Here is a 26,489-nt window from a genome sequence, read left to right on the forward strand (position 1 = left end):
TTCTCTTGAATTTGAAGAGAATTTGCCTGTGTCCTAATATGTGGTCTATCTTTGAAAATGTCCCGTGTGCACTAGAGAAGAATGTATGTTCTGTAGCTTTGGGGTGAAATATTCTGAAGATGTCAATTAAGTCCATCTGATCTAGTGAATCATTTAGGATTGCTATTTCTTAGCTGATTTTTTGTTTAGAGGATTTATCCAGTGTTGTCACTGGGTTATAAGAGACCCCTACTATGACTGTATTGCTATCGATCTCTCACTTGATATATTCCAGAAGTTGTTTTATGTATTTGGGTGCTCCTGTATTGGGTTTACCAGAGTTTAATCTTCTTGTTGAATTGCTCCCTTTAGTATTATGTAGTGTCCTTCCTTATCTCTTGTTATGGCCTTTACTTTGAGGTCTTTTTTGTTAGATATAAGTATTGCAACCCCAGCTTTCTTCTCATTTCCATGTGCCTGAAAATTTTTTTCCATCCCTTCACTCTCAGTCTGTGTGAATCCTTTGTTCTGAGGTGGGTCTATTTCAGACAGCAAATATATGGGTCATGTTTTCTTATCCATTCAGCTACCCCACATCGTTTGACTGGTGCATTTAATCCATTTACGTTTAATGATATTATTGATAAGTACTTGTTTGTTGTTATTTTTATTCTTAATGTTTGTGTTTCTTCTTGTCTTTCTCTTTCTTCCTTTTATAGCAGGCCCTTTAGCATTTGTTGCATTGCTGGCTTGGTAGTAATAAACTGTCTTAGCCCTTTTTTTTGTCTGTGAAGTTCCTTGTTCCACCTTCAATTTTGAATGATAGCCTTGTTGGGTATAGTATTCTTGGATTCATTCCCTTGATTTGCATCACTTTGTATATTTCATTCAATTCCGTTCTTGCCTGGTGTGTTTCTGTTGAAATATCAGTTGATATTCTAATAGGAGCGCCCTTGTAAGTAACTTTCGGTTTCTCTCTGGCGGCCTTTAAGATTCTTACTTTGTCGGTGGTGTATGCCAATTTAATTATGACGTGTCTTGGTATCAGTCTTTGGGGTTCATCTTGTTTGGCACTCTATGTGCTTCTTGCACTTGCATAGTTTTTTTTCTTGCCAATGTCAGGGAAGTTTTCTGTCATTATTTCTTCACACAGGTTTTCTATTCCTTGCTTCTCTTCCTCTCCTTCTGGTACTCTTATTATGAGAATGTTGTTTTATTTTGTGTTGTCCCAAAGCTCCCTTAGGCTCTCCTCTTGCTTTTTAAATCTTCTTTCCAGTTGCTCCTGTGTTTGTGTGATTTTTCCTACCTTGTCTTTTAATTCGCTGATGCGGTCCTCAGCCTCATGTAGTCTACTGGTTACGCCTTCCATTGTGTTCTTTATTGCAACTATTTCATTCTCCATCTACTCTTGGTTTCCTTTCATGTTGGTGACATTCTCATTCATCTCCTTATAATTCTCATTGAGTTGTGTGTATTTGTCATCCAGCATTTTGAGCATACTTTAAGCCAGTGATGGCGAACCTATGAGATGCTTGTCAGAGGTGACAGGCGAACTCATTTTAGATGACATGCATCGACAGAGACAAAAAATTGCATAATTCAAATATTTGTCTCTTGCAATGGCCAGAGTTGGGCATCACTCGAGTAATATTACTCACGTTACTTGTGATCAATCATGCAATTCTAAAACTGGATGTAAGCATATACATCGGTGTTGCGTAGCAAAGATACATAGTGAAAACATCCAAGATACATTGTTCCAATATTGATATTAATATAAAAAGGTTAAGAATTGCACTATAAAGAGATTAATCTTTACTTACGACATGTCATTTTTACTCGAGTGACAAAATGCCCAATTCTGGAAATGGCTTCGTTATTGTCAACATGTGCCTCAGTTAAGCTTCCCATGCGTTCGGCAAACAGACACACTTGATTGCCATGTTCGTTAGGAGACAGGAGTGGGAGGGTTAGAAGAAAAAGATATAGAGTGCAACAGTGCTTGATGAGACATTCTGCATGTTGGATAACTGATTACAGCACCATATATTTGTTGGTTATACATACTATCTTTGAATTGTTTTGCACCAGGAGTCAGTGCAACAACACTGCAAAAAGTTAATAGGTAAGAAACCTATCAACCTTTTATAAAAAAACACCGTGATTTATATTTGTTTATTTTTGCAGCCTTGTGGTGGAGAATCACAAAAATAAAAAAGCAATATTGAATGATAAAGGAAGTTGAAGTAGCAGCAGCTGACCCTTTGAAGACATATGGACCGAGATGTACGGGATTGTCGACAGAAACAACAGATCATTGTGCATACTGTGTAATGAAATGGTAGTAAGCAGAATGTGGAATGTAAAGAGACATTTTGAAACTAATCATTGTCAGCTCTTGAAAAAAAGTATCGATGAAAGGAAGGAATACATTTCTAGGCAGCTACACCTCTATAAAAGTCAATCAAATTCCATCATTAAATTTGTAAGATGCTCTACAAATTTAACATCAGCAAGTTACTGTATTGCTCACTCCATAGCTCAGCATGGAAAAGCCCTCAGTGATAGAGAATTTATTAAGGAAACATTTCTAAGATGTGCACCAGCTCTATTTCATGATATGAAAAATAAAGATGATATTATTAAAAGAATTTCTGAGTTACCACTCAGTAGAAATACTATCAAAGACAGAATAATAGATCTTAACAAAAACGTACGACAGCAATTAAAAAAAGACTTAAATAGTTGTAAATATTTTTTGATTTCTCTTGATGAAACTACTGATGTCACATCAAATGCTCGGTTGGCCATTATTGCTAGATATTCTGATGGTCTGAGAATGAGAGAAGAGTTGATAAAGTTAGAATCAGTGCCAATAAGTACATCAGGAAATGAAATATGTAAGGTTGTTATAAAAACATTCAGTGACCTAAACATTGATATCTCTAAAATTGTGTCAGTCACGACAGAAGGGACACCAAATATGGTGGGAAAAAATGTGGGATTCCTGAAATTGTTTATGGAAGCTATTAGACATCCACTTGTACATTTTCATTGCATTATCCATCAGGAGGTATTGTGTGCCAAATTGGGATTCTCAGAATTGAATGATTTAATGTCAGTTGTAACAAAAATTGTGAATTTTATAGCTTCTCGGCCCCTTCACAAGCGAGAATTTTCTGCACTTTTACAGGAAGTTGATTCAACCTACAGTGGACTACTGATGTTCAATAATGTGAGATGGCTGAGTCGAGGTAAAGTACTTGAGTGATTTGTGGAGTGCTTTGAAGAAATTATGGTATTTATTGAGAATAGGGATCTGGCAAACTTTTCTCAGATCAATGATCATAAGTGGGTCAGCAATTTGATGTTTTTTACAGGTCTCTCTGTTCATATGAATGAACTGAACCTAAAATTACAAGGTTTTGGCAAAAGCATTGACGTTATGTTTGGATACATCAAATCTTTTGAAAGTAAACTTAAAATTTTCAAGCGAGATATTGAAACTAAAACTTATAAGTATTTTCCTCAGATAAAAAGTATTTCGAGAAGGCCACTACAATGAATGTAATGGAGTCCATACTTATGTACCAGAATATAGCAAACACGTTATTTGAACAGTTCAGCGAAAGATTCACCAATTTAGAAGCCTAGAACAGAACATTAAAATAATTAAGTATCTGGATGTAGTTGTTTACAGTACTTTGGAATTAAAGGATTTCCCATGGATGCAAATTGATGATTTAGAGATGCAACTTGCAGATTTTCAAGGTAGCATTTGGACTCATGTGTTTGTCGACTTAAGGTCAAAACTTGAAAATCTGGAACGAAATCATTTGAATAATGAAGAAGAGTGCAACTATGAACAAGAAATTTTGAGTGCTTGGAACAGAGTACCTGACACTTTTAGTGACATAAAAAATCTAGCGATAGCTTTGCTAACAATTTTTTCATCAACATATTTTTGTGAGACTTTGTTCTCAGCATTAAATAATATTAAAACGAACAAAAGAAACCGGCTAACAGATGAAGTTAGTGGCGCTTGCTTGGCCTTGAAGTGCACCAAGTATGAACCTACAATCGAACAATTAGCAGACAAACTTCAGCACCAAAAAGTCACTAATTTCTAGTTTTCGTACCATTTATCATTTATTATTATTATTTTTTCATAAATGTACATTGTTTTTCTGTTTTTGTTCATTTTATACATATTTTTTGGTTGATTTTTCTTTGTTAAATGGCATTTAAATATATAAAATAAATATAAAAGTATAATTTTTTTTACTATGGTTGCAAATATCCAAAAAAATTTATGAATATTTCTATATGTTACATGGCACCAGAGTTAAGTTAGGGTTTTTCAAAATTTTGACACGCCGAGTTCAAAAGGTTCGCCATCACTGCTTTAACCACTACTCTGAATTCTTTCTCTGATATGTTGCTAGCCTGTTTCATTGAACTCCCTTTCTGATGATTCTTATTTTTCTTTCCTTTGGGGATTGCTTTTTTGTCTTCCAATTTTTTAAAAATATATATATTTTATTAATTTTTTACATAGAGGAAGGGAAAGGGATAGAGAGTTAGAAACATCGATGAGAGAGAAACATCGATCAGCTGCCTCCTGCACACTCCCTACTGGGGATGTGCCTGCAACCAAGGTACATGCCCTTGACTAGAATCGAACCTGGGACCCTTCAGTCCACAGGCCGATGCTCTATCCACTGAGCCAATCTTGTTAGGGCTGTCTTCCATGTTTATCTGTAATTTTTTTAAATATATTTTTTATTGATTAAGATATTACATATGTGTCCTTATCCCCACGTTACCCTCTACCCCGCCCCCCCGCTCATTCCCTCACCCGCCCCCTCCCGGTGTCCGTGTCCATTGGTTAGGCCTATATGCTTACATATAAGTCCTTTGGTTGATCTTTCCCCCTTAACCCCACCCTCCCTTACCTTCCCTCCAAGGCTCGACAGTCCAATCAATGCCTCTCCGTCTCTGGATCAGTCCTTGTTCATCAGTTTATGTTGTTCATTATATTCCACAAATGAGTGAGATCATGTGGTATTTATCCTTCTCTGACTGGCTTAGTTCACTTAGCATAATGTTCTCCAGTTCCATCCATGCTGTGGTAAATGGTAAGAGTTCCTTTTTCTTCTTCCTCTTCTTAAAGAATACCTTTCAGCATTTCATATAATGCTGGTTTGGTGGTGATGAACTCCTTTAGCTTTTTCTTATCTGTGAAGCTCTTTATCTGACCTTCAATTCTGAATGATAGCTTTGCTGGATAAAGTAATCTTGGTTGTAGGTTCTTGCTGTTCATCACTTTGAATATTTCTTGCCACTCTCTTCTGGCCTGCAAACTTTCTGTTGAGAAATCAGCTGACAGTCGTATGGGTACTGCCTTGTAGGTAACTGAGTTTCTTTCTCTTGCTGCTTTTAAGATTCTCTCTTTGTCTTTTGCTCTTGGGATTTTAATGATGATGTGTCTTGGTGTGGTCCTCTTTGGATTCCTTTTGTTTGGGGTTCTCTGCACTTCCTGGACTTGTAAGTCTATTTCTTTCACCAGGTAGGGGAAGTTTTCTGTCATTATTTCTTCAAGTAGGTTTTCAATATCTTGCCCTCTCTCTTCTTCTGGTACGCCTATAATTCTGATGTTGGTATGCTTGAAGTTGTCCCAGAGGCTCCTTACACTATCTTCATATTTTTGGATTCTTTTTTCTTTTTTGGTTGGGTATTTTTTATTTCTTCGTATTTCAAATCTTTGACTTAATTCTTGAGATCCTCTTGTCTGCTGTTGGATCTCTGTATATTATTCTTTATTTCAGTCAGTGTATCCTTAATTTCTAGTTGGTCTTTTTTCATATCCTCCAGGGTCTCACTAAATTCATTGGCGGTTTCCATAAAATTCTTGAAAAACCTTATAAACGTGGTCTTGAACTCTATACCCAGTCATTTGCTTTCCTCCATTTCTGTCATTTGTGACCTGTTTCTTTGTCTCCGCATTTTTTATGCTTCCCTGTGTTGGTAGAGTGGTTTTGTGTGCTAGGTGTCCTGTAGGGCCCAGTGGCTCAGCCTCCCTAGTTACCTGAGGTGGACACTCCTGGTGCACCCCTTTGTGGGCTTTGTGCACAGTCTTGTTGTAGTTAAACCTTTATTGTTGTTGGCATCACTGGGAGGAATTGACCTCTGGGCCAATTGGCAGTGAGAATCAGCTGTGTCTGCAGTGGGAAAACTTCTGTGCTGAAGACACCCTTCTGGGGCAAGACTTGCTTCAGTGGGGCTTTGGTGCTCACTGAGTCTGCCCCCTGAGTGTGTCCCTTATGGATCTGAGGAGTTGTAATCTGGATGGTCCCCCTCTGACCACTGGGTACACTGGCTCTTGGATCTAAGGAGGTGCTAATTTAGCCTCTGCCTGAGATTACCCAGCAGGAGGTATGAAGCGAAATGCAGATTCCCCTTCCTTTTTTGGAGTTTGGAGGTGCCCAGATGAGGCCCAGCTGTGAAGCAATGGAAGCTGCTGTGGGGCCTTGGGCCCTCTCTTGGAAGTTATGGGTCTGTCTGGCCCAACTGCAATTTGTTAGGTAATTTTTAGGTTGCAAAGGGCCAGGGCATTCATATGCAAAAGCCTCTGCTGAAGCCAGGGCGGAGCAAGCAGCTATGGCGGATCCTCAGCCCTGCCCTAAGGGGCCCCGCGTCTCAGTGTCCAGGTAATTGCTGCAAGCACCTCTGAGGGAAAGCTGACCTCAAGTTCCGAGTTCTGCCTGCTGCCAGACAGTCCAGTTTCTCCCCATATGAGTCCTGGGTCCCCAGAGACTTCTCGGAACCGGAGTTCAGAGCATTCGGGAGATTGTGACTCCCTCCCAATTCAAAAAGACAGCCACATCCTCAGGTGGCAGCCCCTTTCTGCGTGCGCTTGAGCCTCCGTATGTCTGCACTTTACTTCTGCACCTCCTCTGAGTCTCCATGTGCTTTCCTTTTTCCTTCTAGTTGTAGAATTTCCACTCAGCCAGCCTTCCTGTAGTTCTGGATGATGTCCGTTTTGTCTTTTCATTGTATTTTTGAAGTTGTTGTGGGAGGCAGCAATTTCCGGTGTTTACCTATGCCGCCATCTTGGTTTCTCCCCTGAGTATAGTATTCTTGGATTCAGTCCCCTGCATTGCATTACTTTGTATTGCTGTTGACATTTTAATAGGGATTTTATTGACCCTATAGATAGGCATGGGTATTATGGACATTTTAATAATGTTAAGTCTTCCATGTACATGGTATACTCTTACATTTTTTGGTATCTTTCTCTATTAATTTTTCCAATGTCCATTAGCTTTCCAAGTTGTGGTCTTTTACCTCCTTGGTTAAGTTTATTCCTAGGTATCTTATTATTCTTTTTTGCAATGGCAAGATGGATTGATATTTTAGTATCTTTTTTTTTTAATTGTTCAAGTTTTTATTTTTATGCAAAATATGAGAAAGGGACTTGTAAAACAACTGAATTTTATGGGAAATGAACAGCAAATAAATTAGACCCATGTTAAAATAAAAGGTCAGCTAAATGTCTAATCTTAAGGACATAAGAACCACAGATAAACTTTGATTCCACAATCTTCTTTAAGAAATCGACATCTTTCAAACAACTTTGCTATAAATTAGGCCAGAGAATAACAGTATACAGGAATGCTTATCAAGGGTGGTGATCAGGAACACATTTCCTTGGTGCTGCTTTGATGATGTTATCCACAGGCAGAATCACCTGTGCTGCTTCAACTGCACTCAGAAGAACTTGCTGATTCACTTGGAAACTTTCCGTTATGCCCAGTATTGAGATATCACCAATAGTACCTTCCATCATATCTAGTCCAGCATTTGTACTGCCTTCACTATGGGCATCTCAGAGCTGTACCACCACATCTGCACTGGCATAGTCTGCATTGTCAGCTATAATAGTAGGCAACATTCTCAGTGCTTTAGCATAAGACACCATTGCAACAGCTTCTTTATCTGGTGTTTTATTGGCAAGCTGTGACACAGCATGAGCCATCAGCATCTCAGAATAGCCTCCTCCATAAGCTGTTATAGAATCCTTCACAGTTTGTGCAAGTACACAAAAAGCATCATGCATAGATCTTTCTGCTTCATCTAAAATTTGTTGAGTGGCACCAAGAACAATAGTGCAAGCCTCACCAAGGGCTACCCCAGAAAAGTGAATGAATGTGTCTTCTCTAATCATGACTTTCTCAATAAGCTTGAAACTTCCAAGCTTCACTAGTTCTGGGTGGTCAAAGGTAGAGGCAATTTCACCACTTGTGACAAGAGACAGGCGTTGTACACCTGCAAAATCTGCATGTTCAATAGTCATCAGCACCAAAAAGCTGCTCAGGATAATTATATATTAACTGCCTGTTAATAAAGCAACTTATCCCATGCTTAAGAATACATTCAACTTTCTCCTTCAATTTTTCCTTTTCTGCTTTTTCTATTTCAGGAACCTTTGCTGTAGAATCAACTCTTACATGGGAATCAAATATCTTTATTTTGTCTGAATCTATACCAGTATTTGCAATAAGAATTTTAGCATTTCAATTCACTTTGGTTGATTTATTCTAATATTTTCAAATATTTTTATTGATTCTTTTACAGAGAGGAGGGGAGAGGGATAGAGAGTTAGAAACATAGATGAGAGAGAAACATTGATCAGCTGCCTCCTGCAGACTCCCCACCAGGGATGTGCCCTCAACCAAGGTACATGCCCTTGACCGGAATCAAACCTGGGACCCTTCAGTCCCCAGGCCAACGCTCTATCCACTGAGCCAAACCGGTCAGGGATACTCCAATTTTTTTTATCCAACAGAAAGCCTTCATCTAATTAAGAATCCACCAGATTTCTTCCTACCTTCTTGATGACATGAATTGCCTCCAGATCACCAGAACCTTTCAATCTGAGAATAGCTTTGACAGATAACTTAGCAAAGTGATCTTTGTGATAAGTAAGAAGTTTTGAAGATAATATTGTTCCTAAAATGTTCATTAAATCTTGGCGGAATTTACCTTCATCAGAACCACGGTCAGCTGCAGAATTCAACAGAGCCTGCCTTTACTGCCTTTGTGACTTCTCTCCAACTGGCAATGATGGTCTGAGGATGAATCTTTCTAGAAATTAAAGATTCTGCTACCCTTAGGAATTTTGATAAAACAGTAACAGAGGTAATCCCATCACCAACTTCATCATCCCAAATCCTTGATATGTCAACCAAAACTTTAGCTGCTGGATTATCAACACCAATGCTTTTTAGAATAGTTGCACCATTATTGGTCATCATAAGAGCGGCATCTTGTCCACTGCTTAACATAATTTTGTCCATGCCTTTGGGTCTCAAGGTGCTCTTTACAAGTCTCCAATAGTGATGGCACCAATAAAGAAAAACAGACAAGCTGTCTCTGCTCTCCCTTCATCATCAGCAGCGTTGAAGATGTTGACAGGTGCAAGGGAAAGGGATGCCATGTTTCTGAAGAGGTGGCCGTTCATGCTACTCCCTTACAGCTTGGGATCTGAGGAGAGAGAAGCTGGATGTCTAGTTTCTCTTTATGAAAGTTCATTGTTGATGTATAAAAGTGCCATCAATTTCTGGATGCTGATTTTGTATCCTGCTACATTGTCGAATTCATTTATTAAGTCTAATAGTTTGCTGGGGGAGTCTTTAGAGTTTTCCATATACAATATCATGTCATCTATGAAAAATGTCAGTTTTATTTCCTCCTTTCCAATTTGGATGCCTTTTATTTCTTCTTGTCTGATCACCCTGACTAGACCTTCCAGTACTATGTTGAGTAAGAATAGTGAAAGCGGACATCCTTATCTTGTTTCTGTTCTTTTTTTTTTGAAATTAAATCTTTATTGTTCAGATTATTACATTTGTTCCTCTTTTTTCCCCCCATAACTCCCCTCCTCCCAGTTCCCACCCCACCCTCTGCCCTCACTCCCCACCCACTGTCCTCCTCCATAGGTGCACGATTTTTGTCCAGTCTCTTCCCGCATCTCCCACACACCCCCCCAAGAATAGTTAGTCCATTCCCTTTCTATGTCCCTGATTCTATTATAATCACCAGTTCATTCTGTTCATCAGATTATTTATTCACTTGATTCTTAGATTCACTTGTTGATAGATGCATATTTGTTGTTCATAATTTGTATCTTTACCTTTTTCTTCTTCTTCCTCTTCTTAAAGGATACCTTTCAGCATTTCATATAATACTGGTTTGGTGGTGATGAACTCCTTTAGCTTTTCCTTATCTCTGAAGCTCTTTATCATCTGACCTTCAGTTCTGAATGATAGCTTTGCTGGATAAAGTAATCTTGGTTGTAGGTGCTTGGTATTCATCACTTTGAATATTTCTTGCCACTCCCTTCTGGCCTGCAAAGTTTCTGTTGAGAAATCAGCTGAAAGTCGTATGGGTATTCCCTTGTAGGTAACTGAGTTTCTTTCTCTTGCTGCTTTTAAGATTCTCTCTTTGTCTTTTGCTCTTGGGATTTTAATGATGATGTGTCTTGGTGTGGTCCTCTTTGGATTCCTTTTGTTTGGGGTTCTCTGCGCTTCCTGGACCTGTAAGTCTATTTCTTTCACCAGGTAGGGTAAGTTTTCTGTCATTATTTCTTCAAGTAGGTTTTCAATATCTTGCTCTCTCTCATCTTCTGGCACCCCTATAATTCTGATGTTGGTACGCTTGAAGCTGTCCCAAAGGCTCCTTACACTATCTTCGTATTTTCGTATTCTTTTTTCATTTTGCTTTTCCGGTTGGGTGTTTTTTGCTTCTTTGCTTTTCAAATCTTTGACTTGATTCTTGAGATCCTCTGGTCTGGTGTTGGGTGTCTGTATAATGTTCTTTATTTCAGTCTTTGTATGCTTAATTTCTAGTTGGTTCTTTATCACAACATTGAGCGTCTCATTAGATTTCTTGTAGATCTCATTAAGTTTATCGGCAGTTTCTAGAAAATTATTGAAAGACCTTAAAAGTGCGGTTTTGAGCTCTATATCCTCCATTTCTGTCATGATTCTTTGTCCCGGCATTTTTTATGCTTTCTTGGTGCACCCCCTTGTGGTCTTTGTGCGCAGTCTTGTTGTAGTTAAGCCTTGATTGTTGTCGGTAATACTGGGGGTGATTTGACCTCCAGGTCAACTGGCTATGAGAATCAGCTGTGTCTGCAGTGGGAGAACTTCTGTGCTGGTTCTCTAGGGCGGTGCTAATCTAGCCTTTGCCTAAGGTTATCCCGCAAATGCCTCTGTGCAGGTCTTGGGCGGGGCGGGTCCCGGGGGGATCTACCGGGTGGGGGGAGTGAGCAGTTATGGCTGCTCTCAGTCACGTCCCCAGGGGCTCTGCCTCTCAGAGTCCCAGCAACTGCTGCAAACCTCGGAGAGAAAGCTGTCTTCGAGTTCCGACGGAAGCCAGACAGTCCCGTTTGAGTCTGGGTCCCTAGAGACTCACCCGGACCTGGAGCTCAGAGTCTGAGACTCCCTCCTGATTGAAACAGACAACCGTGCCCTCCTCAGCCAGCCCGCTCCGCATGCACTCCGCACCTTAGTATTTAACTTCAGCACTGAACCTCCTCTGAGTCTCGGTATGCTATTCTCTTTCCTCCTAGTTGTAGACCTTCCACTCAGCCAGCCTTCCTGTGGTTCTGGATGATGTCCATTCCGTCTTTCAGTTGTATTTTTGAAGTGGTTGTTCGAGGCAGCAAACTCCGGCGTTAACCTATGCCGCCATCTGGGTTTCTCCTTGTTTCTGTTCTTAAGGGAAACACGTTTAGGTTTTGCTCATTGAGTATGTTGTTGGCTGTAGGTTTGTCATATATGGCCTTTGTTATGTTGAGGTATGATACCTCTATTCCCACTTTGCTGAGAGTTTTTATCAAAAAGGGGTTCTGGATTTGTCAAATGCCTTTTCTGCATCTGTTGATATGATCATGTGATTTTTATCTTTCATTTTGTGTGTGTGATGTATCAGGTTATTGATTTGCAAGTATTGTTCCAGCCTTGCATCCCCAGAATAAAACCTGCTTCATAATAGTGTACAGTGTTTTTCCTATATTGCTGGATCAGATTTGCTTAAGGATATTTTGTTGAGGATTTTAGATTCTATTTTAATTCATGATATTGGCCTGTAATTTTCTTTCTTTGTACTGTCTTTATCTAGTTTTGTAAAAAGAGTTTAGAAGTGTTCCTTCTTCTTGAATATTTTGGAACAGTTTGAGGAAGATAGGTGTTAGTTCTTCTTTGAGTGTTTGGTAAGACTCTCCTGTAAATCCATCCAGTCCAGGACTTCTGTTTGTTGGGAGTTTTTAAATTACTGCTTCATTTTCATCAGTTATTATTGGCCTACTCATGTTTTCTGATTCTTCCTGATTGAGTTTTGGAAGATTGTATGTTTCTAGGAATTTGTCCATTTCACCCAGGTTATTCAGTTTGTTGGCATATAGTTGTTCATAGCATTTGATTACAATCTTTCGTATTTCTGTGGTGTCAGTAGTTACTTCACCCTTTTGGTTTCTGATTTTATTTATTTGGGTACTCTCTCATTTCTTGATGAGTCTGGCTAGGGGTTCACCAATTGTGGAGAGTGGCTAAAGCATTTGGACATGTTCCAGCCTGGGACTAATGAGAGGGCACGATCCTCTCGTGGCAAAGCCATGTGCAAGTCCTAGCACAATTATAGCCAAAGGCTATAGTTGTAAGCTTGACCTTATGGTCCACACCTGTGGTCCCACATGGCTGAGTGATATGGGCTGTGGGAGGTGCAGCAAGTAAGCAAAAGTTGATCAGGTGCATGTAATTGAGTAGACTTGAAACCCACAAGAACGTTGTAATCACGCCCTTACTTTGCCTCATGGAAAATGGCTATAAAATAAAGACTTGGTTTGCAGGCCATGGTGCTGTCTCTCCTTCAGAGAGCAGTGTCCCACCCAGACCCAACTTTTTTCTCTGGTCTGTCTTTTCTAAATCCTTCACAGCCCCCTCTCAGGTTTACCCATGGCCGTGCCTGCTCGGCACATATGGTGCCCTATGTGGGGCCTGAATACGGGGGAACTACAATTGGAAGGTGAAAGGAGGCTCCAGTGAAGCGCACTCAGAAAACAAAAGTAAATGCAGAAAGCAAAAGTAAGGTAGGGAGCGAGGTTTGGTAGTTGCTGGTTATAAAACATAGGAAATTCAGGATCTCAGGACGGGGATCCCTAAGACAATGGTTACTGAAGTATTTTTAAAATTTCTTAAGTTTTGTTAGGAACTGTAAAGCAAAAAATGGAAATCCTGGTAGTGAAGATAAGAAATAGAGAAAATAAGCGGTAGAGAAAATAAGTGATTGAAATAAGTAGTAGCAAATAAGCAGTAGAGAAAATAAGTGGTAGAGAATAAACGGTAGAGAATAAGCGGTAGAGAATAAGCGGTACAGAAAATAAGCGGTTGAGAAAATAAGTAGTAGAGAAAATAAGTGGTAGAAAATAAGTGGTAGAAAACAAGCAGTAGAAAATAAATGGTAGAAAATAGAATAAAGAAGATAGAAAATAGATAAAAAGATAGAAAAGATACAGATTAAGTAGAAAAATAGAAGATAGATTAAATAGTAAAGTAGAAGATAGAAAATAAGATATAGATTAAGTAGAAGATAGAAAATAAGATACAGATTAAGTGTAAGACTAGAAGTAGAGGAAAGTACAGGTAATTTGTTTGCTCATGGGCACTGGACCTCATGGGGTTTTGCGGGTTCAGTTAACAGGCCATTGTTTTCCCCACCTGGGGCAAGGCAGGAGAAGAAAAAGAAAAAAAAATTTTAAATTGGATATGTTTGACAGCTTTTCCAGGTGTGGTATTTTGGGAAGTTAACTAAGAGACAGCTTTGTGACATCTCAAGGGCCCTGAGGTGACACAAATATTTACTCTCTACAAAAACAAAAAGGGGGAGAAGGATGTTATCTGTTAAATCTTTTGAATTATGTTGCAGAGGGTTGTACGGCAGCCAAAGGGCATCAGACCTCCAGTGCAATAGTCTCCACCGAGTTGGCCTGGTGGAAGGATGCACAAACCAGACAATGGTTTTGCCAGATCCAGTAATGATGTGGAGAAGAGGATGTTTGTATCTTTCTAGAGGGAGCAGTGTGGCCAATTTGGGTGCCAGAGCATTATGTGCATCACTGCAATGGACCCAGAGAAGCTCTTTGTTCCTCCATTCAAAAGACAGAAAGTTGTGGCTCAGAAGAATATAATGAAGGCTACACACAAGGGATCGAGGTGCCAACATGGGTTCAACTGAAGAAGCTAGCAACTGAGGCCCAGCAGATGTTAAAAAAGCAAGTGGAAGCTATGTTTCTGACTATGCTAGCGTTGGCGAGCTGCCAGTTTTCTGTAAAGTCTTGTGCAGCCAAATCTGAGGACTCTGAGTAAGATAGCCTGAAAATGTTAACATGTCTGTAGTTTGGTTTCTCTTATTGTTGCTGTTTTATTAATAGCCATAATTTTGTTCTCTCTTGTTGCTGCATTACATTAACATTACTGTGTTTATTGTTTTGTTAATAGCCAGAGTTTGGGTTATGCTGCATAATTTGCCTAGAGCTTTTGATGATGTAAATGGAAATGTTTAAAAACAGAAAAAATGGGGAGATGTGGAGAGTGGTTACAGCGTTTGGACAGGTTCAAGCCTGGGACTAATGAGAGGGCACGATCTTCTTGTGGCAAAGCCATGTGCAAGTCCCAGCAAAATTATAGCCAAAGGCTATAGATGTAAGCTTGACCTTATGGTCTGAACCTGTGTCAGAGAGCAGTGTCTTACCCAGGCCCAGCGTTTTTCTCTTGTCTGTCTTTTCTAAATCCTTCACCACTCCCTCTCAGGTTCACCCATGGTTGTGCTGGCTTGGCACAACCAATCTTGTTTATATTTTCCAAGAATCAGCTATTGGATTTATTGATATTTTGACTTTTTTAGTCCCAATGTTATTTACTTCCATTCTGATATTTATTATGTCCTTCCTTCTATTTCCTCTGGGCATTTCTTACTCTTCTTTTTCCAATGTGTTCAGTTGTAGGATTAGATAGTTTACTGGTGCTTTTTCTTGTTTCTTGGAGTAGGCCTGTAATGACATGAACTTCCCTCTCAGGACTGCTTTCACTGTGTCCCATAGGTTTTGGGTGGTTGTGTGTTCATTTTCATTTGTTTCCACGAAGTTTTAAATTTCTTGCTTGATCTCATTGGTAACCCATTCATTGCTTAATAACATGCTATTTAGCCTCCATGTATTTGAGTGTTTTTGATTTTTTTTTTATTGTAGTTGATTTCTAACTTCATGCCATTTGATCTGAGAAGATGCATGGTATATCAATCTTCTTAAATTTGTATAGACTTGTTTTGTGCCCTAACCTGTGGTCTATCTTTGAGAATGTTTCATATGACCTGGAAAGGAATGTATATTCTGTTGCTTTGGGGTGAAATGTTTTGTAAATATCAGTTAGATCCATCTGATCTAGTGTGTCATTTAAGGCCTCTGTTTCTTTGCTCATTTTTTGTCTGGAAGATCTATCCAGTAATGTCAGTGGGTGTTAAAGTCCCCTACTATGACTGTATGGCTGTTGATGTCTCCCTTAAAGTCCATCAAGATTTTTTTCATATATTTGGGTGCTCCTGCATTGGGTGCATATGCTTACAAGGTTTATATTCTCTTGTTGAATCATTCCCATTTGTTTTGAAGTCTATTTGTCAGATATCAGTATTGCTACCCCAGCTTTGTTTTCCTTTCCATTTGTGTGGAATATTTTTTCCATCCTTTCACTTACAGTTTGTGTTACTGTTGTTTTGAGGTGGCTCATATATACAGTATATATTTGGGTCATGTTTTCTTATCCATTCAGTCATCCTGTGTCTTTTGAAGCATTTAATCCATTTACATTTAAGGTTATTATTGACAGATATTTATTTATTGCCATTTTAATTTTCTTTATGCCTATTATTCTCTCTCTCCTTTTCTTCTTCCTAAAGCAGTCCCATGAACATTTCTTGCATTGCTGATTTGGTGGTAATGTACTCCTTTAAGCTTTTCTTTTGTATGGAAAGCTTTTTATTTCACCTTCAATTTTAAATGATAGCCTATGTGGATAGAGTAGTCTTGGCTTCAGGCCTTTGCTTTTCATTACTTTGAATACTTCATGCCATTCTCTTTTGGCCTTAAGTGTTTCTATTGAGAAGTCTAATGACATTTAAATGGGAACTCCTCTTTAGGTAATTTTCTGTCTCACTCTTGCTGCCTTTAAGATTCTTCCTTTGTCTTTAACATTTGCCATTAAAAATACTTTTATTGATTTCAGAGAGAGGAAGGGAGAGGGAGAGTGAGACAGAAACATTAATGATGAGAGAAAATCATTGATTGCACACCCCTCATTGGGATCAAGCCTGCAACCCGGGCATTGTCCCTCATCAGAAATTGAGCCATTACCTCCTGGTTCATAGGTCAACGCTTAACCGCTTTGTCACACTGGCTGGGTTCCTTTGGTTCATCTTGATTGGGAGTCCCTGTGCCTCCTGAATTTGTGTGACTTTTTCCTTCATCAGGTTGGGGAAGTTTTCTGTCACTATTGCTTCAAACAGGTTCTCTGTTCCTTGCTCACATTCTTTCCCTTCTCGTATTCCTATGAGGCAGATGTTGCGTTTGTGTTTTCCCAGAGCTCCCTTAAGCTATCCTCCTGCTTTTTAATTGTTTTTCTATTTGTTACTCTAATTGGGTATTTATTTCTATATTGACTTCCAAATCACCGACTCAGTCCTCTGCTTTAGCCAATCTACATTTAATTTCTTCCAGTGTGTTCTTAATGTCAGACATATTATTCTTCATTCCTGTCTGGTTCTTGTTTATGGTGTCCATTATCTTTTTTTGCAAGGCAAATATCTTTACTTCTGCAGAAGGGTCCATACCAACACAGAGTCTGGCAGCACGTACACTGAACAGGCATTCTGCTCAGGCTTTTATGCCTGATGCACGTGATCTGTTCTTCACTCTTGATTGGAAGAGCTTAGGCTCACACTCTTGCGTGATTGGCTAATTTAAAGGAAGGAGTTGACCTTTTCCATTTCACAATGGTGGCCCGCAGGGGAATTGCAAGTCGTATGAGCCAAAATGGTGGCTGCCAAGTCACTCGAGCCAAAATGGCGGTTGCCTAAACTCCCTTTGACAGAATAGATTTCTTGTTTATTCTCACAATTCCCCCCTTTTCTTATTTAACTCTTCAAAGTCGGCTAACATTCATTGACTTTCCTACTCTGCAGCGTCTAGGAGAAGATTATTTTGCTGTTTGGTCAATACGGTTTCAATTAACACTTGGATAAGACCTTTCGTACATGGGATATGATATAACATCCCATCACTGTAACTCCTAACCCGCTGCCATCACCCACCCCAGTTCTCTGATCGGAGCCTGACAGCTGGGGGGAGGAACTGAGAGGTCAGCTGTTCCACCTGCTCACTGGCCCCACCCCCCGCTGCCACCAACCCTAGTTCCCCACTTGCCATTGGTGATCGGAGCCTGATGGCCGGGGGAAGGGACTGAGAGTTTGGCCGTTCCCGCCCGCTTGCTGGTCCTACCCCCACCATGGGTTGCCCTCTGTGTGTGGGGTGACTGACGGGGCTGGGGCCTTGGCCTGGTGCCACCCGCTTCCCCCACCACCCACCCCCAGTTCCCCACTTGCCTTTGGTGATTGGAGCCTGCCAGCCAGGGAAAGGGACTGAGAGGTGGTCAATGCGCCTCATAGTGACTGGTCGAGTGGCTGTTCTAGTTGTTCCACTGTTAGGGTCAATTTTCATATTATCCTTTTATAATATAGGATAATCCAATCCACATTCTTGTTTATAGTAGACTACCAGAAAAGGACAGATTCAAATCCTGCAGCAATCTGAAACTTATTTGGCACTCTGCTTAAAACCCCAATGGAATCAGTTTAAAGATGGGGATCAAAGGAGCCCCCTGGACTCCCTCTCTTCTGTCTGTCCGTTGAAAAAGGTTTACAATATGCCAAAGTGAAAGGGATAGCCAATTGCATCAGAATGCAAGTTCCACTGCAATTGCTGGGCAAGGCCACAATTTATGGTCTCCCACAATACCACCAGACATCAGCACAGGGTAACGACAGCGCAGAATGATTGGCTTCTGAGGATACTCAGCCGTTTACCATAAACTCCGAGTACTGTCTCTCCCACATTGAGACGTGGGAGGTATAGTTTACATCAGGGGACGAGGGTCGGATCATTTTGGGGATCCTTGCTTTTTACTTCTGTTGTATGGGAACAACAGGGAGAGAGTCTTACAGGAAGCATTTCCCCAGGCAGTTTCCTCCTGATACAGGGCAAGCATACATTTCACCCTGTTACTGTCTGAAGTCCATCCGAATGGAAATGGGACCACTTGAGACTCTAGCCTTCCTGCCATGCGAGTGTAACAGTCACTTTTATTTAGGGCACATACAGAATATTTAATCCATTCCACCCAGGCATTCATTTCCTTATCTATTTTCATGATGGTGGCAGTGTCAATTTCCTTGGGTGGGGCTACCAGTCTCAGGGCAAACCTTCCTAGGGGATCTTATCTTGTGACATCTCCTCTTAAACCTAGTCCTAGCCAATCTCTTGGCCTAAAGGCTGAATATCCAAGTCATTCAAGTTAACTATAGTTAAGAGCAAGGGATTACACTGTAAATTCTGGTAAGCATTGGGAGGAGTACCTCTATACAGATGATTCTAGCCTTTAGGTGACAACTTTTTATCTGCTGGTCGGGGTATAGCCATCCAGCTCTGGTATTGGATGGTCCACCATACATCATTCCAGGTAGGATAAGGGGATGCACCATTCGCTCCCAGTGAAGTATCAGGACACATGTAAATGGAGCAGGCCTGTAGCTGCCTATGATGGTTTAGATCTCCACATAATATAATTTGGCAGTCATCAAATTGAAGGATTATGGGATTATCTCCCTTAATTACATTAATCAATAACTTAACTGGGTAAGCATGATCTGGATTGTACACATTTCCTCAGCCCACATTGTAAGCCCCTGCAATTTTCCAGAGAACCCAGTACATGACTGTTATTAAGACAACTCACAGTTTTTTTTGTTAATTTCAAGGGGCTATGCCCTGGTATAGCCATCCAAGTTGGAGTGTCTCCACCTGGAGAAGCTGGTAGTCCACCCTTAACCTGTGTGTGACAGGTCAAACTTCATTCTACAATCTGAACAGCAGTAAGTAAGACAAGGTGTGGTCCTTCCCAGGAGGGTTCCAACTTGTTTGTCTTCCAAGTCTTGATTAGAACAAACGTAGTCTCCCAGTCAGGTGGCAGTGAACCAGAAACTCAAGAGGAGGGCTTTGAGCTAGGAGGCCCTTTAATCTGATTGCAGCGGTTCTTGCTTGCTTGGGCCCTTCCTGTGTTGCTGGCTGACTCTCGATCCCAAGCTCATAGTTGGCCAGTAGGTAATGAATTTTCCTCCTCACTGAAGCCACTGCAACGTGGCAGTGGGGTATGCCCAGGAGACAGTTCTAATGGCCCCTTTGCGACAAACAGAATCCCAGATGAGCCCCCAAATTGTTAGAAATAAAGCGAGCCCCCCCAAAAAAATCAGGGGCCCTGGTAGAACACAAAACATACTTGGGAGCCAGATAGCAAGGCAAATATCTTTATTTCTGCAGAAGGGTACGTACCTACAGAGTCTGGCAGCACGTACCTGCATTAGGTTTCTAAACTGTCTTTATCATCATTGCTTTGAACTCTACATCTGATAGGTTGCTTGCTTCCATTTAATTTAGTTCTTTTTCTGAACACCCCTCATTTCCTTTCATTTGGGGCTTGTTTCTTTGCCCATTTTTAGCTGTCTCTGTATTTGTTTCTATGTATTAGATAGAACTGTTTCCCATTCTTTGTGTGATGACCTTATGTAGAAAGTGTCTTGAGGGGTCCAGTGGTGGTCTATTTGATCTCCTGAGCTGGATGCTCTATGATTGCCCCTTTGGTGCATTATTTGGGCTCCCCTGGTTTAACTGAGACTTGATCAGTGATATCCAATTTGTGAGAGGGATCTTCCTTCTGAGTTACTGACAGTGAGGCTCAGCCCCAACCTCATCATTTCACCTCATCATTACAGGTGCTGACAGAACAGAACAAGGCACAATAGGACCAAACAAAAAACACCACAAAAATCAAACTATGCAAACAACAACAGTAAAGTCTAAGAAGGAAAAAGAAGAGAAAGCAAAGGAAAGACAAACTAAAAAAAAATACTAAAATACATGAGACCAGTGACTTAGAAGGCATATAAAGAATAAGGGGGGAAAAAGAAAACTGGCAATATGGGAGCAAGAAAGAAGCTAAAATATTAATTAGTATAGCAATGAAAAAGAGAAGGAAACTGAAATTCAATAAAATAATAATAATGAATTTAAAATGTCATAATAATAGATATATTAATATATATATAGGAAAAGTTAAATGGAAAAAGAATAGAGAAGAGAAAAGTGAAATCAAATGACAAAAAAATAATGAGACAAAAAGATAATAGAATCAAAAGAAAAAATAAAGATATGCAAGAAAAAAAGAGAAAAAAGGGGGAAAACAGACAACAAAAACAAAACAAGAGGCATACACACACACACACACACACACACACACACCTAAAACCAAAACCATATACACTCACAAACTCAAAAATCTTAGAATCTGTTATTTGTGGAGCTCACTGGATTTTGCTGTTGTTGAATCTGGTTTTCTGGTGTGGTGTGTCTATCCTGGGCCTCCCAGGAGCTTCTATGGTGCAAGGAAGGCAATGTGAACCACTGTCCCTTTTTGGCCCTAAACAACCTAATTGAGGCCCTATAGGTTGAAGCCCCTAGTAGTCCAGCGGGTATGGCTTCCTTAGCCCAGAGGCTGGGTCTGCTTGAGTCTCATGCCTAAAGTGTCCCTGTTCTGAGCTGTTCTCCCTTCCCTGACTGAGCTGGGCTCTGCAGGGATATCCTGGTGTTAGCCAGGATCATTTGATCAGACTAGTGTGGGGAGTGGTGCCAGTAGCTTGTGGGGGTGAGCGGGCACTTCCTCTCCTTCCACTGCCTTAGCCCTGCCTGGCTTGCTGGCTCCTCCTCACCGCCACCTTCAGGGGCACAGATTTCCAGCCCCAAGCTGTTCCCCCTTACTTCAGATCGCTGCAGGTTGGGTCAGAAGCAGCTGTTTTACCGGAGGAAAAGAGAGCACCTCCCCTGTGTTCAGGTGGGCAGGATTGACCCTCCTTCCTTGTCCTACTGTCCAGTCCCCTTTCTACTCACCAGAATGAGTTCCTACAGATATGCAGCCTCTTCAGTATCCTCAGGTCCTCAGTTATAGTAGGTCAAAGAAAGAGGAGACTACATCCATCTCCCCGATTTTAGCACAGTTCCTTCCTCTGAGCCCTGGCAGTGGAGCAGAGAAGTTGTGGCAGCACAGTAGGGACAGCCATAGGTAAATCCACAGCAGTGTTGAGAGTCTTGTCGAGTCAGTGGTGGTCGTGCAGGTCCGAGCAGTGTCCTTGGCCATGCACGGGGTTTGGGACGGGGTGCGCATGGGTTCAGACTGGCTGCGGCAAGTTTGGGTGGTAGCAAGGCTGGGTGCCTAGCAGCTGCTGCTCCCCGTAGCCTCATCCCAAGAAGGACCTTATAAAACTTTTAAGATGGCACAGTCTCCAAGCCAGAGCCATGTCCAGGGAATGGCTCTGGCAGTAGTAGTGGCTCCCCAGCTAGGAGAGCCTGAATCACCTGCCCCTGAGATTCCTGTGTACAACCTGACAACCGACACCCACCCCTCCCACACATATGAACACACATGCACGCACATCGATATACTGATCCTCTCACTCACTTCCTCATTCACGCTCACCCTCACTCTGGTCCTGCTAGGAGCCATGTTGGAGTCCCTGGAATTTCTCATATCCCTTATTTCCCTCCTTTTTCTTACTCTATTTTTTATTTATTTTCTTTCTTTCACTTTATCTTTCTCTCCTTTTATCCTTTTCATAATTTTTTGTGTCTTCTTTTTAAAAAAATATATTTTATTGATTTTTCACAGAGAGGAAGGGAGAAGGATAGAGGGTTAGAAACATCGATCAACAGCCTCCTGCTGGGTATGTGCCCACAAACAAGATACATACCCTTGACTGGAATCAAACCTGGGACCCTTCAGTCCACAGGCTGACACTCTATCCACTGAGCTAAACCAGTTAGGGCTGTGTCTTCTTTTTTATTGCTTTCCTTTTAAATGATATAGAGACTAAAAGAACAATACAAAAGATCAATAAAACCAAGACTTGGTTCTTTGTAAAGGTAAACAGGATTGAAATGTTTCCAGAAAAAATGGACAGCAACATGCAAAAAATGAAGCTAGACCATCAACTTACACCAAACACAAGAATAAACTGAAAAATCTATAAAATACTTAAATGTAAGTCACAGAGCCATAAAAATCCTAGAAGAAAACGGAATAAAATCTCAGACATCTCTCGGAGCAATATTTTTGCCGATATGTCTCTGAGGGCAAGAGAAACACAGGAAAAAATAAACAAATGGTGCCCTGACCAGTTTGGCTAGAGCAGCCGTGGGCAAACTACGGCCCGCAGGCCGGATCCGGCCCGTTTGAAATGAATAAAACTAAAAGAAAAAAGACCGTGCCCTTTTATGTAATGATGTTTACTTTGAATTTATATTAGTTCACACAAACACTCCATTCATGCTTTTGTTCCAGCCCTCCGGTCCAGTTTAAGAATCCATTGTGGCCCTCGAGTCAAAAAGTTTGCCCACCCCTGGGCTAGAGCGTCGGCCTGTGGACTAAAGAGCCCCAGGTTCGATTCTGGTCAAGGGCATGTACCTTGGTTGCGGGCACATCCCCAGTAGGGAGTGTGCAGGAGGCAGCTGATCGATGTTTCTCTCTCATGGATGTTTCTAACTCTCTATCCCTCTCCCTTCCTCTCTGTAAAAAATCAATAAAATAGATTTTTAAAAGATAAAATAAATAAACAAATGGTACTATATCAAACTAAAAAAGCTTTTGCACAGCCTGACCAGTGTGGCTCCGTGGTTGAGCATCAACCTATGGGCCAGGAGGTTACATTTCAATCAATTCTCAGTTGGGGCACATGCCCAGGTTGTGGGCTAGATCCCTAATGAGAGGCGTGCAGGAGGCAGCCAATTGGTGGTTCTCTCTCATCATTGATGTTTCTATCTCTCTCTCCCTTTCCCTTCCTGTCAATAAAAATATATTTTTAAAAAGCTTCTGTAGAACAAAAGAAACCATCAACAAAATGAAAAGGGAACCCATTGTATGGGCAAACATATTTGCCAATTATTCATTTGATTTCGGGTTAATCTCCAAAATATATAAAGAACTTACACAACTCAACACCAAGAAGATAAACAATCCAATTAAAAAATGGGCCAAGGACCTTGAATAGACACTTCTACAAGGAGGACGTACAGATGACCAACAGAAATATGAAAGGATGCTAAGTGTCACTAATTATCAGAGCAATGCAAGTTAACACCACAATGAGATATTACCTCACACCTGTCAGACTGACTATCATCAATAAATCAACAAACAACAAGTGTTGGTGAGGATGTGGAGAAAAGGAATGCTCATCACTGTTGGTGGAAATACAGACTGATGCAACCACTGTGGAAAACAGCATGGAGTTTCCTGAAAAAATAAAAAATGGAACTGCCTTTTTACCCAATGATTCCACTCCTCAGTATATATCCTAACAATCCCTAATCACCAATCAAAATGATTATATGCACCACTACATTCATAGTAGGGTTATTTACAATAGCCAGATCTGAAAATAGGCTGAGTGCCCGGCAGTAGATGAGTGGATAAAAAGCTGTAAAAAAAAAAAAAAAAAAAAAAAAGGCAGTGGTATGTGAACACAATAGAATACTACATGTCTGTAAAAAGAAGGAGCACTTAAATTTTGCAACATCATGTTTGGACCTAGAAATTATTATGCTAAGTGAAATAAACCAGTCAGAGAAAGTCAACTACCATATGATCTCACTAATATGTGGAATATAATGAACAAAATAAACTGATGAACTAAATAAAACCAGAGGCATGGATACATTGAACAGACTTACAAATGTCAGAGGGGAGGTGGTTGAGGGGGACGGGATAAAGGAAGGTGAAGGGATTAGTTAAAAAACATACATGCATTTCCCAGAGAGACAGACAACAGTGGAGTGATGGCCAATGAAAGCTGAGTGGAGGTGGGCAAAGGGGAGAAAATGGGAGATCTCTGCAATAGTGTCAACAACAAAAAATTTAAATAAAAATAAATAAAAACAAAAAGACACCTTTTAGGGTTAAATTACAAAGAATTTATTATGATTGCAGTGGTAATCCTTGAAAAAAGAAATAGGTCTGCTGTGTTTTTCTGCCCCCCCAACACCCAAATGAGGCCGGGGAGAAGAATGGGAATAGGAAAAGTGTAGAGAGTAAGCTGATGGAAAATTTATCATGACAAAGAGAAGCCAATATTAGTATAAGTGTTCTACCTCATTCCTGAAGAGTTTGGTTTGAGAGGATAAATTAAAAATAAATTAAGGTTTACCAGAGGGAAAGGAGGGTGGGGGGAGGCAGAAGAGGGTAAAGGTAGGACTTTGGGTGGTGAACACTCAATATAATATACAGATGATGTACTACAGAACTGTCACTTGAAAACTATATAATTATATTAACCAATGTCACCTGGTAATTTCAATAACAATTTAAGAAAAGTATATTAAGGTTTAAAAATAGGCAATATAGTCACATGGTTCAAAAATCAAACTGATACTAAAAGATATTTATTTTTATAAATATATTTTTTATTGGTGATAGTATTACAGATATCTCCCATTTACCCCTGTTTCCCGAACTCCTCCCAGCACCTACCCAACACTCTAAGTCTTCACTACACTATTGTCCATGTTTGGTTTATCTGTTCTTATCCCCCCAAACCCACATTGAGATATGTTAGTCTATTCAAAACCTCTATGCTTTGAGTCTTATTTTGTTGGTCAATTCATTTTGTTCATTAGATTCCACAAATAATGATACTTGTTTTTCTCTGACTGGCTTATATTGCTTAGCACAATACTCTCCAAATACATCTATGCTGTCCCAAAGGGTAAGAGATCCCTTTTTATAGCTGCATAGTATTCCACAGTGTAAATATACCATAGCTTTTTTATCCATTCATCTACTGATAGGCACTTGAGATGTTTCCAAAACTTTGCTATTGTAAATAATGCTGACAAAGACATAAGGGTGTATATATTCTTTCTGATTAGTGTTTTGAGGGCTTTTAGGATATATTCCCAGAAGTGGGATTGCTGGGTCAAATGGAAGTTCAGGTTTTAATTTTTTGAGCAAACTCCATAGTGTATTCCATAGTGGCTGCACCAATATGCATTCCAACCAGCAGTGAACTAGTGTTCCCTTTCTCCACATCCTTGCCAGCACTTGTTGTTTGTTGATTTGTTGATGATAGCCGTTCTGACAGGTGTGAGGTGATATCCCATTGTGGTTTGAATTTGCATTTCTGTGATGATCAGTGACTGAGCATTTTTTTATGTGTTTCTTGGCCATTTGAATGTTCTCTTCAGAGAAATGTCTATTCAGGTCTTTGGCCCATTTTTTAATTGCATTGTTTTTCTTTTTTTTGTTGAGTTGTACAAGTACTTTATATACTTTGATATTAACCCCTTATTAGTTGTATCATTGGCAAATACATTCTCCCATTCATAAATTCCATTTTCATTTTTTTTTGGTTCTTTTTTTTTTAAATTAAATCTTTATTGTTCAGATTATTACATTTGTTCCTCTTTGTTCCCCCCCATAACTCCCCTCCTCCCAGTTCCCGCCCCACCCTCCGCCCTCACTCCCCACCCACTGTCCTCATCCATAGGTGCATGATTTTTGTCCAGTCTCTTCCCGCATCTCCCACACCCCTTTCCCCCCCCAAGAATAGTCAGTCCATTCCCTTTCTATGTCCCTGATTCTATTATAATCACCAGTTCATTCTGTTCATCAGATTATTTATTCACTTGATTCTTAGATTCACTTGTTGATAGATGCATATTTGTTGTTCATAATTTGTATCTTTACCTTTTTCTTCCTCTTCCTCTTCTTAAAGGATACCTTTCAGCATTTCATATAATCCTGGTTTGGTGGTGATGAACTCCTTTAGCTTTTCCTTATCTGTGAAGCTCTTTATCTGACCTTCAATTCTGAATGATAGCTTTGCTGGATAAAGTAATCTTGGTTGTAGGTTCTTGGTATTCATCACTTTGAATATTTCTTGCCATTCCCTTCTGGCCTGCAAAGTTTCTGTTGAGAAATCAGCTGACAGTCGTATGGGTATTCCCTTGTAGGTAACTGGGTTTCTTTCTCTTGCTGCTTTTAAGATTCTCTCTTTGTCTTTTGCTCTTGGCATTTTAATTA

General features: G+C 40.2%; 1 protein-coding gene and 1 pseudogene across 1 annotated transcript in view; both read right to left on the reverse strand.

Moving 5' to 3' along the window:
• The window catches only part of CHIC1 (cysteine rich hydrophobic domain 1), a 130,004-nt gene that overhangs the window by 77,551 nt on the left and 25,964 nt on the right, over positions 1 to 26,489 (reverse strand). The gene's annotated exons all lie outside the window — the stretch shown is intronic.
• LOC132225085 (T-complex protein 1 subunit beta-like) lies at positions 7,496 to 9,537 on the reverse strand (annotated as a pseudogene).

This window comes from Myotis daubentonii, chromosome X (genome assembly GCF_963259705.1).
Source record: "Myotis daubentonii chromosome X, mMyoDau2.1, whole genome shotgun sequence".
Lineage (NCBI taxonomy): Eukaryota > Metazoa > Chordata > Mammalia > Chiroptera > Vespertilionidae > Myotis > Myotis daubentonii.